Raw genomic sequence first — 17,038 nt, forward strand, 5'->3', positions numbered from 1 at the left:
ATGTGTTTTATTTATATCCCAAATCATTTCCTCAAATGGTCACAGTTATACAAGAACTGGTAACTACTTATTTGAAAAAATCCTTCATAAAAGGTATATTTATAATAAGACCCCTTTTGGGGCTACATCATAGGTTGCATTATACGAAGTATAGGTGAGAACTGAGTTGTCACCCAGTGGCGGCTCGTGACTTCAGTATACAGGTAGGCGACACATAGTCTATCGCCTATATACCTATATACAGGGTGTTTCATTAATAATTGTCCATATAGTAACTGGAGAAACCTTAGCACAAAATACGAAGATTTAACCTAAAACACTTAAATAAAATGTGGTTCCTTACTGAGTTACAGGGTGTTTTATCTAAAAATTTATATATTATTTTTTCCCAGCATTTTAAAACTATTCGACGTATCCTTTTCATACTTGGCAGAAAGTGCGACTACTATACACCCTACTAAATTATGATAAACAAACGTTTCTAGCTACTACCAGAGGCGTACGGCAGGGGATAGTAAATGGTTGACCCTTCTCAAATTCTACGCCACTGGAGGAATTACTATTTTAGTGCCATTTTTAGATTTTCCAATACTTTCTACGTAAATAATATACTCCTCATTGGTAACGATAAAGTCATTAGTTTTCGAGATATTTGAAGTTAAATATGAAACGGCACACTTATTTTGATTAATTCATGGTATGATTCATATGATTAATGTTTAAAAATTATTTGTACCCAGTACTTTAAAACTATTTGGTGTATCCTTATCATACTTGGCAGAAAGTGTAGGTACTATACACCCTACTAAATTAAGATAAATAAACGTTTCTAGCTACTACCAGAGGCGTACGACAGGGGATAGTGGTAGGTTGACCCTTCCCAAATTCTACGCCACTGACGAAATTGCTATTTTAGTGTAATTTTTTATTTTTCAATACTTTTTATGTAAATACTATACTCTTCATTCGTAACGATAAAATGATTAGTTTTCGAGATATTTGAAATTAAAAATGAAGCGACACAATACATTAATCAAAATAACCGTGTCGTTTCATTTTTAACTTCAAAGATCTCGAAAACTAATGACTTTATCGTTACGAATGAAGAGTATATTATTTTCATAGAAAGTTTTGGAGAATCCAAAAATTGAACTAACATAGCAATTTCGCCAGTGGCGTAGAATTTGGAAAGGGTCAACCATTCACTTTCCCCCGTCGTACGCCTCTGGTAATTGACAGAAACGTCTGTTTAACATAATTTATTAGTTTCTACAGTACCTATATTTCCTGCCAAGTATGAAAAGGATACGTCGAATAGTTTTAAAATGCTGAGCAAAAATAGTTTTTAAATTTTTAGATAAAACACCCTGTAACTCAGTAAGGAAACACATTTTATCTAAGTGTTTTAGGTTAAATCTTCGTATTTTGTGCTAAGGTTTCTCCAGTTACTATATGGACAATTATTAATGAAACACCCTGTATACAGTGTGTCGCACTTAAGATAAAGATACCCCTATATTTCGGCTATCAAAATAAATACAGATTTGAAATTTTGCAGTCATACTGTTTGATGGTTCACATTTTTTAACATAGCCAACTGAAATTTAAATTTTAAAAGCGGCCTACAGCGAATCTACAAACACGGCGAATTTTCGTTATTTTGCTTCGCGTTAGAGATATCGCCAAAAGTTATTTCAAATATTATTCTAACCCCACATACCAAATTTCATGACAAAATTCGAACTTTTAGTTTTTTCAGTAATAGTAGTCAGGATCCTAAAACATACAATTGGTTGTCCCGAGATGCAGCTCGCCACAGCCAATGTCAAAGGCGCAAAAATATGTCGCTTTAGCCCCAAAAAAATTAAGGAAATGCTCGCCACCAGGGCTGCTTTATCCATTAGGCAATATAGGCAGCTGCCTAGGGCGGCAAATTGTGAGAGGGCGGCACAGGGGCTTGAAATTTTCTTTGGGGCAAGCATTATATAATATACAATACATTATATATGATGTAATGATGAAAACTGATGAAAGTATTTTTTGTAAATTTCAGTCATTTTCAGTTTCGGGGGGGGGGGCAACTGCCTCTCCTAACCCTATCAAATGACGCCCCTGGGGCGGCACAAATACTGTACAAAAAATATTTGTATTTAAAAATTAAAATCGAATAACAAATATGTATATTCATCATTCATCCATCAATGAAATAGAAGTGGGCGTTCGTTTCTAAATAAAAGAAATTGCATTCATATCAAAAATAAAACAAACATAGCATTCTGTTATCTTAAATCTAACACTATTCATCCAAAAAGGACGGAAGTTATAAATTTAGTGATTATTGGGCCGCCAGAAGCTCCGCAAAGACGGTGAATTGACTGAACACATCAATATTGCACATATTGCAGAAACTAAAGATTACAGTAGGAAATCGAGTTAGAGTTGGGATTTTCAAACTGTATTATTACAAGTAGATAACATTCGTGTCGTCGCACTGATATAATACTCCAGCCAGGGAAATAGGCAAGAACTAGACCATGTTCGGGACAATGAAATATCAAGGTAGCTGACTACTTTTTTAGTTATTGTTGACTTGACCTATAGGATGAAAACCTACATGTTTCCTGCCTAGAGTTCGTGTTTTTTAATTATTAACAATTTAGTGCAATCAACGCGATTTTTCCGAAATTACAAAATTTATTGTTTTAGAACATTGAAAAACCTTCAAAATGACCATTTTTGAAAGTCAAAAAGTTAATTTGTTACTTCGTAAACTGCAAAATAACTGAAAATCGTTATTTGTTAATAACTTTTACTAAAACTAACTTAGAACTGTAGTGTTTCACTTTACGCAAAGTTGGGTATTGGGGTACATAACAAACTCCCAAAATTTGAGACCGATCCATTAATTAGTTTAAAAGTTAGGTACCTATTCTATTTGTTTATCCCAGAGACCTTTGTTTTGCAACAACAAATGACAGAAAATAATGAAGATAGGACAATTCTGCGTATGCCAAATGAAAGTAGAAAAGTGATACTATCAAAATGTATTAAGAAAAGATAAAAAATTATCTAATATAGTAAAAAATACTAGTTTATAAACATTTACAATAACTTTAAAAATTTTGTCCGTAGAAAACATCTTACATAGGTATTCGGAAAGATGATATTTTACTCGAATTTTTAAAAATGTAGTTCAAATGATGACTAGTCATAGTAAGTGAAGGGGGAGCTTCTGCGTTGATTGCACTAAATTGTTAATAATTAAAAAACGAACGCGAAATCTAGGCAGGAAACATGTAGGTTTTCATCCTATAGGTCAACAATTAAGACAGTTGTCAGCTACCTGGCGGGAGCCGAAAAATGCACGAGTTCAAAAACTAAAAAAGCAACTTAAAACTACTACCATTTTCTATATCTTGGGATCTACTCAATGGATTTTAATATTTCTTCTTTTAATTTGTATGTACTTTTGTGTACATTATAAATATGCAATTTGTCTAGACATTTATTAATTAATAAACAGTCTAATTTTTTTAAACAATTTTTGAAAAAATAATATTTTTTCAAAAATCCATTTTTGTAATGATACTATCATTATTAATCATAGAAAAAGTTAAGGTATATTTTAATGAATAAATTATGTTCAATAAATTATTATTTAATAAAAATAATTTATCTATTAAAATAGGTATACTTTAACTTTTTCTATGATCATTAATGATAATATGATTAAGAAAATAGATATTTGGAAAAAAATAATTTTTTCAAGGAATTTTTAAACAAAGTGGACCCTTTATTAATTAATACATTTATAATAAAATTGCATATTAATATGTAATGTATGTAGAAATTACATACAAATTAAATTGTTAATAATTAAAAAAACGGACGTGAACTCTAGACAGGCACGGGTAGGTTTTCTTCCTATCGGTCTACAATAACTAAAAAAAATAGTCAGCTACCTGAATATTTCAGTTATTATGAAAATGATGTAACAGTGTGAAACAGCTTCAGTAAAATAACAGTTAAAGAATAATGGCTACTGCTATCGCAACACCTTCCTATCTTATACTAGTGCAAATTGCAAATTATGCATAATCATAATTTTTCATTATTATATAAAACATTCTGTGTTTATTTTCACCGGTCAAAAGTGAATTCATACCATACTGTGATTTTTGTTCTTATCACTTGTGTAAAATATTATTTTTTATAAATTCTACGTTCCACATCTCGGCTCGGTAAGTAAGAAATATTCACGTAATTTGTTATCAGATTTATAAATTAATATACAGTTGCCAGTTTGTTTGTTTGATGACAACAAAGGCACTATTAAATTACTTCACAATTTTGAGAATAACAAAAGATGCAAACATAAAATATAGGTGTTAAATTGCATTTTGTGTTAGACTTAGTAAATAGTAACATGTTAAAATTGAATATATTCCTACAGAGAGTCAGCTGGCAGATGTGTTTACTAAAGCATTAATTAATGAAAAATTTTGTAAATTTGTGAAAATGTTAAATTTATTTTGAGATTTTTATTTCACCACAAAGCATTTTACAGGTTTGAGGAAGGGTGTTAGAGTACACTGAACTGTGGGAACAAACCTTTTGAAATGTTGTGTTGGCAGCAGTGAGTGACAAGTTTCTGTCCTTTGTAAGAACTGTCATGTCATATTGTAATATTGTCAAAAAAATGCATGGCGTCTTTTTATAATAGTAATATGTAACATTACGCTTGATGTAAAATAAAGAATATTTTTAATACATTTCCAAACAATACATTTCTTATTTAAGGGACCGTTCAAGTATTACGTAACGCAGGTTGGGCGGGGGGGGGTCAAAATCTTCAAAAATTGCGTTACTTATGGGGGGAGGGGGGTCAAAAATCTTCAAAAATCGCGTTACGTAATACTTGAACGCTCCTTAAATAAAAAATTCTGCTTGCATTTTTTTCGCAAAAATGGTACATGTTTGAAGGGTGGCAATTGACCTAAACGCGGCCCTGCTCGCCACCACGGCCAGGCAAGCGACAATAATTATAGCGCTGTGCTTAGCGTTAAGAGTGAGACTCATGCCATTATGTTCTGTTTTTAGGCTCCTTTTAAAAGTGCCTACCCTAGGGTAGAGCCGTAGTAGTGCGTAGTGGGAAGCATACAATAATAACAACTTGGGAGAGAAATTAAAAAGTAGCTTTGTTTTAGATTTTTAGATACTTATACACCAGAGAGATAAGGCAAAAATATACCATGTTCGGGACACTTCAGCAGCCAGGTTGCAAATGGGTTTTTTGGGTACTAATATATTATATAATATACCTAATACATTATAAATACAAAAATGCCCGTCACAGTTTGGACGAGAAATTTAGTTATTAACAAATAAGGCTCAAAAATAGCAGTTTTTTCGTTTAAATCGCTACAGGTAAAAATAGGGTAATTAAATATCTTATTCATAATATTTTTCTTTTAGTAGATGAGCCAAGGTTTAAAATAGCGCTTTCTGAATTTTGGTCCGATCATTTGTTGCTTCGGATATTGCAAAATAAAACTAAAATTTCGAAAATAAAAAAATTGCTATAATTACTAGTTCTATTGTATACTACTAGATGAAACTATATAATTATATGTTTTTTCGTGATACGAGTTTGTTGTTTATCCAACTGAAAACTGTTTAGGTTTACCAAAAGTGAAAATTATTCTGGCTATGGTGGACATTCCTTTGCCCCTCTACCAGTGGCGTAGCGTGAGTGCCGGCCGCCCGGGGCGGCAAACAATTTTGCCTCCCTATTACTTAGGTATTTTAATTTATTGTATAACAATTACATACATTAATTATAGAGAACTTTTCGGCAAGAACAGTCATCATCATTTTGCATTATTTAGGTTGGATTTTAAATAAAAAAGTTTATCTAAGTTTTACAATCACGTTTATTAATACAAAATTCTTTTATTTTAATCAATTAGATATATTGATATAACTTAGGTACCTATCACTTTAGATTAGGGACACCTTGACTATCGACAAAATTAAATATATAAAATAAATTTTTAATTAGAACTAGAACGATACTATAATGTTATGTTTTTATTTTTTATTGAAAAGTAATATGAGCATTTTTGTTAGAATTAAAAACAAAGCTTCCGTCTTCAATTAAAAATTTATACGTTTACTTTTTTTAAGAGCAAAGTCTTTTATTGCACTATCAATGTCTATCGCATCACACACCTCTTGCTCAATAGAAAAAATAGTCAAATTAGTTAGTCTTAGAGTACTCATTGTCGATCTTAAATAATTTTTAATCATTTTCAATTTTGAAAAACTCCTTTCACAGCTATATAAGCAATAGCAACTATGAAAAATATTCGGAACATTATGAAAATATTGGGCAGAGTATCTTCCAGCTTGGATTTAACAATAAATTTAAATAATTCAAGTGAGTCTGCATTAATCAATTTCGTTGCCTGTAGCAGCAACGAAAGTTCGCAGTCGAAGTTTCTCCAGCTTGAAACCCTGCTAGTCAATTTCGTCAGATACGTAGTCTAGATTACATTCAGTGTTGCAATTGAAAATGCTCACGAATTTCTACAATAACTCTATCTAACGAAAAAAACAGCTTTCGTCTCGACTCATTTTTACGTCATCGAAAATATGCTTTCTTGTTATGCGCCTTCGAGGTTTTATGGAAATTCGAAGTTCTTCATACATACTTTTGCATAACCTACTGCGCCGTTTGCCCATTCCTCTCTTTTCGCTGTCAATATCATCTGCAAAGCATTTACTTTCTGAGCGTACAATCTTATGCCAAGTCTCCTTGTTTGTAAATATTTTTATGCATCATTCACTTCATGTAGCACCGGTTGACACAGACCCAAAAAACAAAGAAAGGAAAATGACTGCATCGAAACTAGTGAAGCACCTGCATCTGTTCTAGTGTTTAAGCTTCACCTGCCTCTGTCAGTTTTTCCAAAGTGACGAGATAATGTCTTTGTAATGATGCCATGTCACATTTACGGCATAGCCTCTTGCCCTTCACCGCGTGTCTTGGATCCTTCTTTTGCCTGTAGCTGCTATCAGAACTTCCCAACGATGTGTCGATGAGAAAAAAAAAAGAATAGCAACGTTCTAAAGTGCCGAAAAAAGTTGTGCTGGTGCTGATTGTTAATCATAAACGGGGAATTGCCACAAGTCAGTATAGACGTTGTTGCCAGTCGCAATAAATATCATTCAAAGAAAAGGAATTCCCGGAATTCGTCACAAAATAAGTAATAAAAAAAATCCAGTGCTCCTTTCAATCGGTCCGAATTTGCAGTTGCGATAAAAATATAAAATGGTTTAAATGTTTACAAAATATTTTTATTATTTATTGTTAAATTTTTCCGCCCCCTAGAAAGTGCCGCCCGGGGCGGGCTGCCCCTGTCGCCCCCACTACGCTACGCCACTGCCCTCTACAGTGTAGGCAACCAACATATATTAATAAAGTTAAAGTGGACTTTCAATTTAAAGTTTACTTTAACTGTAACAATTGCATTTTTTTAAGGTAACACACACTAACTTTATTATGAAATCGAGCGTTAGGCAAAATTCTAAATGCTCAGTAAATAATAACAACAATTAGGTACTTGTATTGAAAGTACATATTTGCAACATAGATAACAAAACAACATGCTTTGTTACGTATTTTAAAAAACTCTCCATCATGCATGCTCCATGAGAAAAGAAAATATAAAACTAATTTCACCCTTATCGTGTCTCAGATGGCGTAACACTTTTGCTATAACTCCTCAACGCTTTGCTACTCTACCTACCTACATACAATTTGTATTATTTTATCAAAAAACAAGCATGTACATACTCTGCAAATTGTATATTTTGCTTTGCATTTTCATATGAAAAAACCGCGGTATTTATCTTGAACTTTTTTTGAACAAGGTGCAATACTTAGGTAATATTATTATTAATAAAACAAAGTATATTAAAATTTTAATAATATTAGCAATATTTAAAAACTTTAATATATTATATTATAGTATACATATTATGAATCAGTAGAAACGATTATATTTAAATTTGGTAAATTATAACTCCACTCGACCAGAGCACGACAACACAACTCAAAACACAAGTAGGCAAATACGGTTGCGTGAAGCGTGGCTCGAAGCCGTGCAATTTACGAGACTCGCTCGGTCTGTAGATCCTTGTCATACAACAGATCCAAAAAATATAAAAAATATCCAACAAATCTTAGACAAGGAAAAAAGAGAGGACGGGTAACACTCATCAATAGTATTTGCACTCATTTAACACACACGTTCCAAAAGTGAAGCCAGTTTTTGGTTTGTTTGTCACCAAAAACATGGCGGTCACGTCAAAAATAACAATGGGTTGCCAGTGGTGGGTGTTCGTTGAAGGTTAAAATTTCATAAAAAATAAAGTAAATCATCATCTAAAATTCGTAATAAAAACATATGTATGTATTGAAACATATGTACGTAATATGAGCAACTTAATAAAACATTTACCGTACACAAATTCTTCATTTTAAATACATTTCATGTTTTCATTTTAAATACTCAATGCATAACAATACCCCAAAGATACGTCGATGATCAAAATCTCTGGTGTAGGTTTGGCTTCACTTTTGGTCATAGGATTACTCGTCCTCTCTCTTTCCTTGTCTAAGCCTTAGACAAGGAAAGAGAGAGGACGGGTAACACTCATTTAATACACATGTTCCAAAAGTGAAGCCAGTTTTTGGTTTGTTTGTCACCAAAAACATGGCGGTCACGTCAAATATAACAATGGGTTGCCAGTGGTGGGTGTTCGTTGAAGGTTAAAATTTCATAAAAAATAAAGTAAATCCTCATCTAAAATTCGTAATAAAAACATATGTATGTATTGAAACATATGTACGTAATATGAGCAACTTAATAAAACATTTACCGTACACAAATTCTTCATTTTAAATACATTTCATGTTTTCATTTTAAATACTCAATGCATAACAATACCCCAAAGATACGTCGATGATCAAAATCTCTGGTGAGGGTTTGGCTTCACTTTTGGTCATAGGATTACTCGTCCTCTCTCTTTCCTTGTCTAAGGTCTAAGCAACAAACCATAGAGAAATAACAAGAAGGTTATTTCTTCTTGTTATTTCTCTATGACTGTGACCCACACGTTGTGTTAGTTGCATAGATGAGGGGGTGGGGGTCAGTTGGTCAACTGTGGTCAACTCATGTCACATGTCACCTGTCATGTCATCCTTCACGACTTGACACGTTTTGCTTTTATTCTTTATTAAATTATTTTTGGTAAACAAATCCAAAGTTTAAACAATAAATTAATAATGGAAGTAAAACAAGAAGTTAGCGATGAGACGTGTCAAGCAGAAACGTGTTATAATGCTGTTGATTATGGTCCTTTGGATATTTGTAAAATTCAAGTTAAAGAGGAAGAGGAACCCAAAAGAGAAAATATACATGATACATTTGATTATGTAGTCTCAAAGGATTTTCTCATAAAAACTGAACTAGAACAAGACGAAGATAAGCTTACATCATTTAAAGAAAGACAACTAAGTCCAATAGGTAAGTAAAACAAGAGTACTGCTTCTAGTATACCAAAGGGTTGGTGTTTTTTGTTTGTGGGTTTGTAATTTTACTATCTCGTACTAGTGCCCCACTTTTTTGCTTGTGGGTTTGTAATTTTACTATCTCGTACTAGTGCCCAGTCTGTATAGAAGACAGAAACGTGGGTTTCTCAAATATATTTGCATCCTTGAGGACACTTCAGCTGTCTTGCATTTTAGTAACCCTCCAATAACCATGTCTCGTAAAGTTACATCTTCTTCTTCTATGGCACTACAGCCCAAATTGAGCCTTTGCCTCCTTTATTTTTTGCCTCTACCCTTGCATGCAAAGTTACATTAGTGGACACATTGCAGTCCAGTGGAACCTCGATAAGTCAGATTAATCGGGACCACGGCCTATCCGGGTTATCGATAATCCAGGTTAGCCGGAGAATATGGTAAAAATTAATAAAGTACACTATACTTACAGATAAACTCCATTATAATTGCAAAAACATGAAATACATATGCACAGTACATCTAAAATACGTGAAGTTATATATAGTATTGTTCATTTCTTGCTAAAAAACTCGGTCAAACTAAAAAAATGTTTGTCTTGTCTGATGAAAATCTGTGTGGGTTAGCTGGACTTCTGGGTTATCGGAGGCTGACTTATCGGTAGTGATGCTAGAAGAGAATATTCTCGGTGAACGAGAATATTCTCGGTCAGAAAATTCTCTCGAGAATATTCTCGGCAAAAATTCTCTATATTTTCAAAAACCGAAACAAAAATAAAAACTAGATGCGGGTCAAATTATTATAATTTAAAAAATATGTAGGTATATTGTTTTTGCCAATCCCATGAACCACTAGCAAGGGTGTTTACAGTGTCAATATTTATTGTTTTGGTGCAATATTAACGTGCAAATATTTAGAATGTTATTCATTTAAGCAGAGAAGACAAGTTGAGGAAACTGAGTTTGTAGATAATTTAGAAACTTTAAAATATGGTGATGAGTCGGCTGAAATAATGGCAGATTTGGCACTTTATCGGTCTACAGAGGGATTTTTTGGAAAACCATACGTTATAAAATCAATTGAAAAACTAGACTTAATCATATGGTGAAAAGGTACATGTTTCGGAACAAAATGAACTAAAATAGTAGTTGATATATTAAGCATGCCTTCATCCAGTGCAGCGACTGAAAGAAGTTTCAGTACTTATGGTTTTTTATCCACTCCTCTAAAAGAAACTGGCTCACTGCTGAATGGGCTCGTAAGGTAACTTTTATTGCTCACAATTTAAAATTGTTAGACATAGACCAATCCATGACTGAGCTGGCCACTCGTGAAAAACAAAATCCCATAAGTCATCAGTACATTGAAATACAGATTGTAGATGACTAGGATAAGCTAATGATAGAAATAGATTCTGAATCTGAGGTCTCATCTTTTATCATATCACATCGATTATTTGCAGTTAAGAAAAAAATCTCATTTTTTATCAAAGAAATTTTGTGTTTTCTGTTGTTTTTGTATTTTTTATATGCAAAGAACACTGTTGTTTCGTCTCATAATTTTGTATATTGGGACCGTGCAAGTTCGGCAAAGCGACCCCTATTTCTACGCTCTATACTAAAATTCGCACTTTTAATTATATTGGCCAATTATATTAGTCCTGGTTACTGGATAATTGTCAAGGCCATAGTCCAAAAAAATAATAAGAAGAAAAAATAAGATTCAGGTTATGTTATGAAAACGTCAACAATTGTATGTAGTAAATAAAATTAGTTATTAAAATGCAGTACTGCAAGCAAAATAAAATTAATTAAATTTACCTTTATATAATAATTGCATATCATATCAATATTGTGGAGCAATATATAATTTTTCTGCTTCACTGACAGAAGGTATGAAATATACGTCAATTTGACAATTTCAATTGACAATATGAATTAGTTAAGATAGTTGCAATATTTCTCCGCGACTCACGCAGGGTTGTTTCTCGTTTCCCCTTCCAAGTACTTGCACACCGCGAATAAGATCATGATTTATAAAAACCCTATTTTTCATCTTCAACAATATTCTTAAGTGCGTCATAGGGTTCATTCTCAGAAAATTCTCCATATCGAGAATATTCTCTGATTTTTCATTCTTGAGAATTTTCCAACACTACTTATCGGGGTTCCACTGTACTTAATGCCGCACATATAAAAAACGGCATTCATCATCATGGCATCTACACTCCTAGCGGAGTGATTGCCACCCTCTTTGGGCTCTTCTGATTCGTTTGTCGTGGTGAATCAATCCGCATTAACATTTTCGTTTTACATTTGGTTGTGTGACTTGGCATCTTCTACAATTTTCCAAAATGTAAAATAGGTTTGTTAGATAATAATAAATGTCTTTGTGATGAAATTGCCGATTTACAACATATTATTTTAGAATGTCCTTTAAAAAAATTAGAAATTGACAAGCTTTATCAAAATTTAATATCTTACAATATGAAATTTCCAATAAATGTTTCAAATCTATTGACATTAGAGGATAATAGTATTTATAATATTATATATCAGTGTGTAAAATCTACTAACATTACATTGAAAGCAGTATTGCGACAGACAAAAAAAATTTTTCATTGTAAGCCTAAACCGAAAAAATAATTAAAAAAATAAATAAAAAAGACAAACAACAAAATAAAATATGTACAGTGGAACCCCGATAAGTCAGCCCCCGATAACCCGGAAGTCCGGCTAACCCGGACCGATTTTCATCAGATAAACATTTTGATTTTCAATATTTTGTATTTTTCAATTTAAGGTAAATGCACTAGTACTTGACACTGTACCAGTAGTTGACATTTTCCATTTTAAACATAAATAATAAGCTTTTCCAATTATTTTTAATATAATTACTTCCATCATAGTTAACTAGTGACATCTAGACACCTTCTCTGTAACTATAGAATTATTTAACCTTGAAACAGAAAATTCCCACCAAATTTTTGTCAGAGTGTTGTGTGAACTTCAAGTGGCAACAAGTTTTCTAAACAAAAGTATTAAGAAGGTAAGTTTAAAAAAAATCTATTTATTGAATAAATTATGAATGACTGTAGTTTTAGTTATATCACTATGTTATATGAATATTAAGGTAACACCTTGCTAATGTTTTAAGTGTGTTTTATTCTCAAAACAAAATTTAGGCTTGGTGTCAATTACTAACACACAAATACACAACAATACTAGTAGTTGACATAGGTGTCAACTACTAACCATTTTATACTGAGACTGTAAAAACATAATATTTTATTGTGATTTTCATTGTATATAATGTGTATACTTATATTTTAAATATCACGTAAATGTATCCACCCTATCTAGTAGTTGACACTATGTCAACTACTGGAACACTTTGGATGTCAACTACTAAAACAAACATTTTCAGTTAAAAACATGCCTCCTATAAAAGGACAAATGTTCCGATATACAGAAGAAGCTATGGAGAAAGCTATCGAGGAAGTACTATGTGGAAAGCCAGTTTCAACAACAGCAAAGAAGTATGGTATACCCAGAGTGACTTTGTTGTACAAGTCAAAAGGCAAAACTCCACGCAAAAGAAAAATGGGCCCAGAACCATACCTGAAGGAAGATCAGGAGAAGATTTTAGTGAAGTGGATTACTCATGTATCCAGAGCCGGTTTTCCTATACAACAACAGCAGCTTATGAGCAGTGTTCAGGTACTAAAAGTTTTAATATTATTTCAAAGAAAAAAATTTTTAGTTTTCTTCTTGTTTCAGGTGCTTATGAAGGAACTGAATAAACAGAATCCCTTTAAAGATGACAAGCCAGGAAGAACATGGTTTACTGGATTCTTAAAAAGAAATCCCGAAATAAGTAACAGAGTTGCTCAAAATCTAACATCCACAAGGTCAGCGGTAACAAAAGAAGACATTCAAAAATGGTTCAGAGAAGTTTATAATTATTTTAGAGAGAACAACTATGAAGAGATTCTTAATGACCCAAATCGAGTATTTAATGCAGATGAAAGTGCATTTTTCCTTAACCCCAAAGGAAACAAAGTATTGGCAAGAAAGGGTGACAAAACTGTTTACCAACAAGTTAATCCCGATGAGAAGGAATGCCTAACAGTACTTATAACAGGTAATGCTGCTGGTAAACTAGCACCACCAATGGTCATATTTAAATATGAGAGAATTCCAAAAGAACTGGCACTTAGTGTTCCTGAAGAATGGGGTCTTGGTAGGTCAGAAAGTGGATGGATGACAGGAGCTACTTTTTATGAGTTCATTACAAATATTTTTGATAAGTGGTTGACACTAAGCAAAATCTCTCGCCCTGTATTTCTATTCATTGATGGACATTCATCCCATTTAACATTACACACTAGTAGATTTTGCGCTGAACATGGTATTATATTGGTAGCCCTTCATCCAAATGCAAAACAGTTACTTCAACCAATGGATGTTGCTGTATTTCGTTCTTTGAAAGGGGGTTGGAAAAATGCAGTACACCAGTGGCGGATTGAGAATCAGGCTTTCCCAGTTTTAAGAAAAATTCACTTCTGTCCTCTTTTGAAAAAAGTTCTAGAGGAAAGATTAATGCCATCAATTTTAAAAAATGGTTTCCGAAAATGTGGCTTGGTTCCCTGGGATGTTGGTGCGATTAGGTTTCACAATGAGAAAATAGACATTTCAAAGAAAATACAGGAACTACAGGAAATGGAACAAGGGAAAAACTTTATAGAGAAACATATTGATAAAGAAAAACTAGCTCTTTTCAAAACAAGCCTAGAATGGAACAATGACAATGAAGATTTATCTCTTTTTCACTTTTACAAAAACATTTGCATAAAATACAGTCTTTTAGAAGAAGAAATAAACAATTTGAAAGCGAAACAAGGTGCCAAAGAACCAGATGATGAAGACAACATTATGGACGATGCCACTTATATTGAGGACATACCAAATGATGAAGACAACCCTAATGTTGAAGGTGATAAACCAGCCGAAGAACAGTATGAAATAGGTGAGTTATTAAACCAATCTGAGGCTGAAAGAGATATAAATATTTCGGATATTTTGGAAGGTCACACTAGTCCAACTTGTGCTTCTTCATCAACACAATCACAAGTTCCGTCTTCAGCAATGGAAGAATTACCTACTCCTTCTACATCAAATGAAATTATACCCTCTCCTTTTAAACGAATACTGTTTTGGCCTGAACCCAGAGTATCCTCAGTAAAAAAAAGAAGACTGGAAAAAGTGCCTTCAGTGGCTAGTTCAAAAGAATGGCAAACTTATCACGAAAATAAAGAAAATAAGAAGATCAAGCTACTTGAAGAAAAAAGAAAACAGCAGAAGAGAGGCAAAAGAAAAGAGAAGAAAAAAACTTTGCTAAAAATCAGAAACCGAAATTGATTAAGAAAAAAACTAAAGTTACTAACAAAAAGAAAGAATCATCATCAAGTGATGATAATGAATCATGGGTTGAATCTGGCAGCAGTCTTGATGATATATCTTGTGAAACAGGTGATTGCAGTGATAAAGATAATAGTGATCATGTAAATTATATGGAGGGGGATTATGTAGTTGCAAAATTCCCTGGAAAGAAAAGAGACTATAAGTTTGTATGTGTAATACAAAAAAATTTCAATAATTGTGAAGCTGAAGTTGTGGGTATGAATTATTGTGATGACAGCAAAACTTCATTTCGAATTAATGATAAAGATGTGAGTGTAGTAACATTTCATCAAATCATAAAAAGGCTGCCCCAACCTCAGATACTCATTTCAGGAGAAAGAATAAAGTATCAGTTTCCAGATTCAGTAGAGGTAGATGGTTGAATTTCTGAATTTAAATATTTTATTATACTATAATTACATAACATTAATAAAGTTCATCTCTTATAATTACATATTCTTAATAAAGTTCTCAATACATATTTGAGTGTCAATTACTAAACCTTCGATGTGTCAACTACTAATTTTTTTTCATTTTGTTGTGTCAACTACTGACACTTTTGCAACAATTTTTGTAAAATTTATAAAAAATATTTAGAAAGCACAATTGTCTAAAAATTTATTTGTTAAATATTCAGGAAGGATTAGATTACCTGAATATACATATATTTTTTAGTAAAGTTCAACCACATCGGTTTGAGGCTAAATAATGGTTTTTTTTCTTCTTATAATGTCAACTACTAGTACATTTACCTTAATTGTGGCTTATTTCCAATCAAAATAGTTAATTATCAGACAAACCTTTCAACAATAAAAATGTATGTAATATAATATTTGAGAGATAATGTGTACTTATGTGTGTAATTTGAACTATACGATATTAAAAATGACTCATAGCACACGCCGCAGAAACAACAGCCACCTGTCTGTAGTATATATTCCTTTTTATTTCAAACTGTCAGCATTGTTTAGGAAAGACTATTTAAAAAATTCTTTTATAAACAATGGTCTTTAGTATTGTGTGTCTTGTATTGTTCGCTTCCATTTGCTTATGTTTGGGTTTGGTGTTTTTTTTAGTAATTTTAATGAGTAGGTACTGTGCATATTTATAAATATATTTCATGTTATTTCAATTCTAACGGAGTTTATCTGTAAGTATACCATATTTTATTAATTTTTACCATATTCTCCGGCTATCTCGGATTTTCGATAACCCGGATCGGTCGCGGTCCCGATTAATCCGAGTTATCGAGGTTCCACTGTACTAAAAAATAAAAAAATAATAATAATATAAAAAACAAAACAATAAAAAAAATACATAAATCCTAATAAAACGAAGAGAAATAAAAAAATAAAAAAAAAACCAAAAAAAAAACAAAAAAAATACATAAAAAAATAATAATAAAAATATGCAAACAAAATCATTAGGCATTTTACTAACATACCAATATTGTATTGTATACAAATTATTGTTACTCAATGTACCACGTATATAAATGTAAGTATAAGTAAGCAATGGTTGATAAAACTATAAGAAAACATGACTGGCCTTTTGGCTACGCCAGTGCCATTAACTTAGTTAAAAAAAAAAAAAAACAATTTTCCTCCATTCGTTCCTGTTTTTGCTTCTGGTTACCCATTCTCTGACTCCCATCTTCTTAAGGTCCTCGACTATCTGGTTCTCCCATCTAGTTTTGGGTCTTCCTCGTGGTCTGCCTCATACAGGTCTCCATTTGGAAATTTTCTTGATAACCGCTTCTGGATTCCTCCTTTCTATATGTCCCATCCATCTGAGCCTCTGTGCCTTGATACATCTGACAATGTCTTCTCCTTTCAGAAGTTCTCTTACTTCGCGGTTCACGAGTTTTCTAAATTCATTATTACCTAAGTTTAGTGGTCCTGCTATTCTCCGAATTATTTTCCTTTCTTCCTCTTTCTGTGTCAGACACATTACTTCAGCACCATATGTGATTACTGGTCTAATT

Source organism: Diabrotica virgifera, chromosome 3 (assembly GCF_917563875.1).
Source record: "Diabrotica virgifera virgifera chromosome 3, PGI_DIABVI_V3a".
NCBI lineage: Eukaryota > Metazoa > Arthropoda > Insecta > Coleoptera > Chrysomelidae > Diabrotica > Diabrotica virgifera.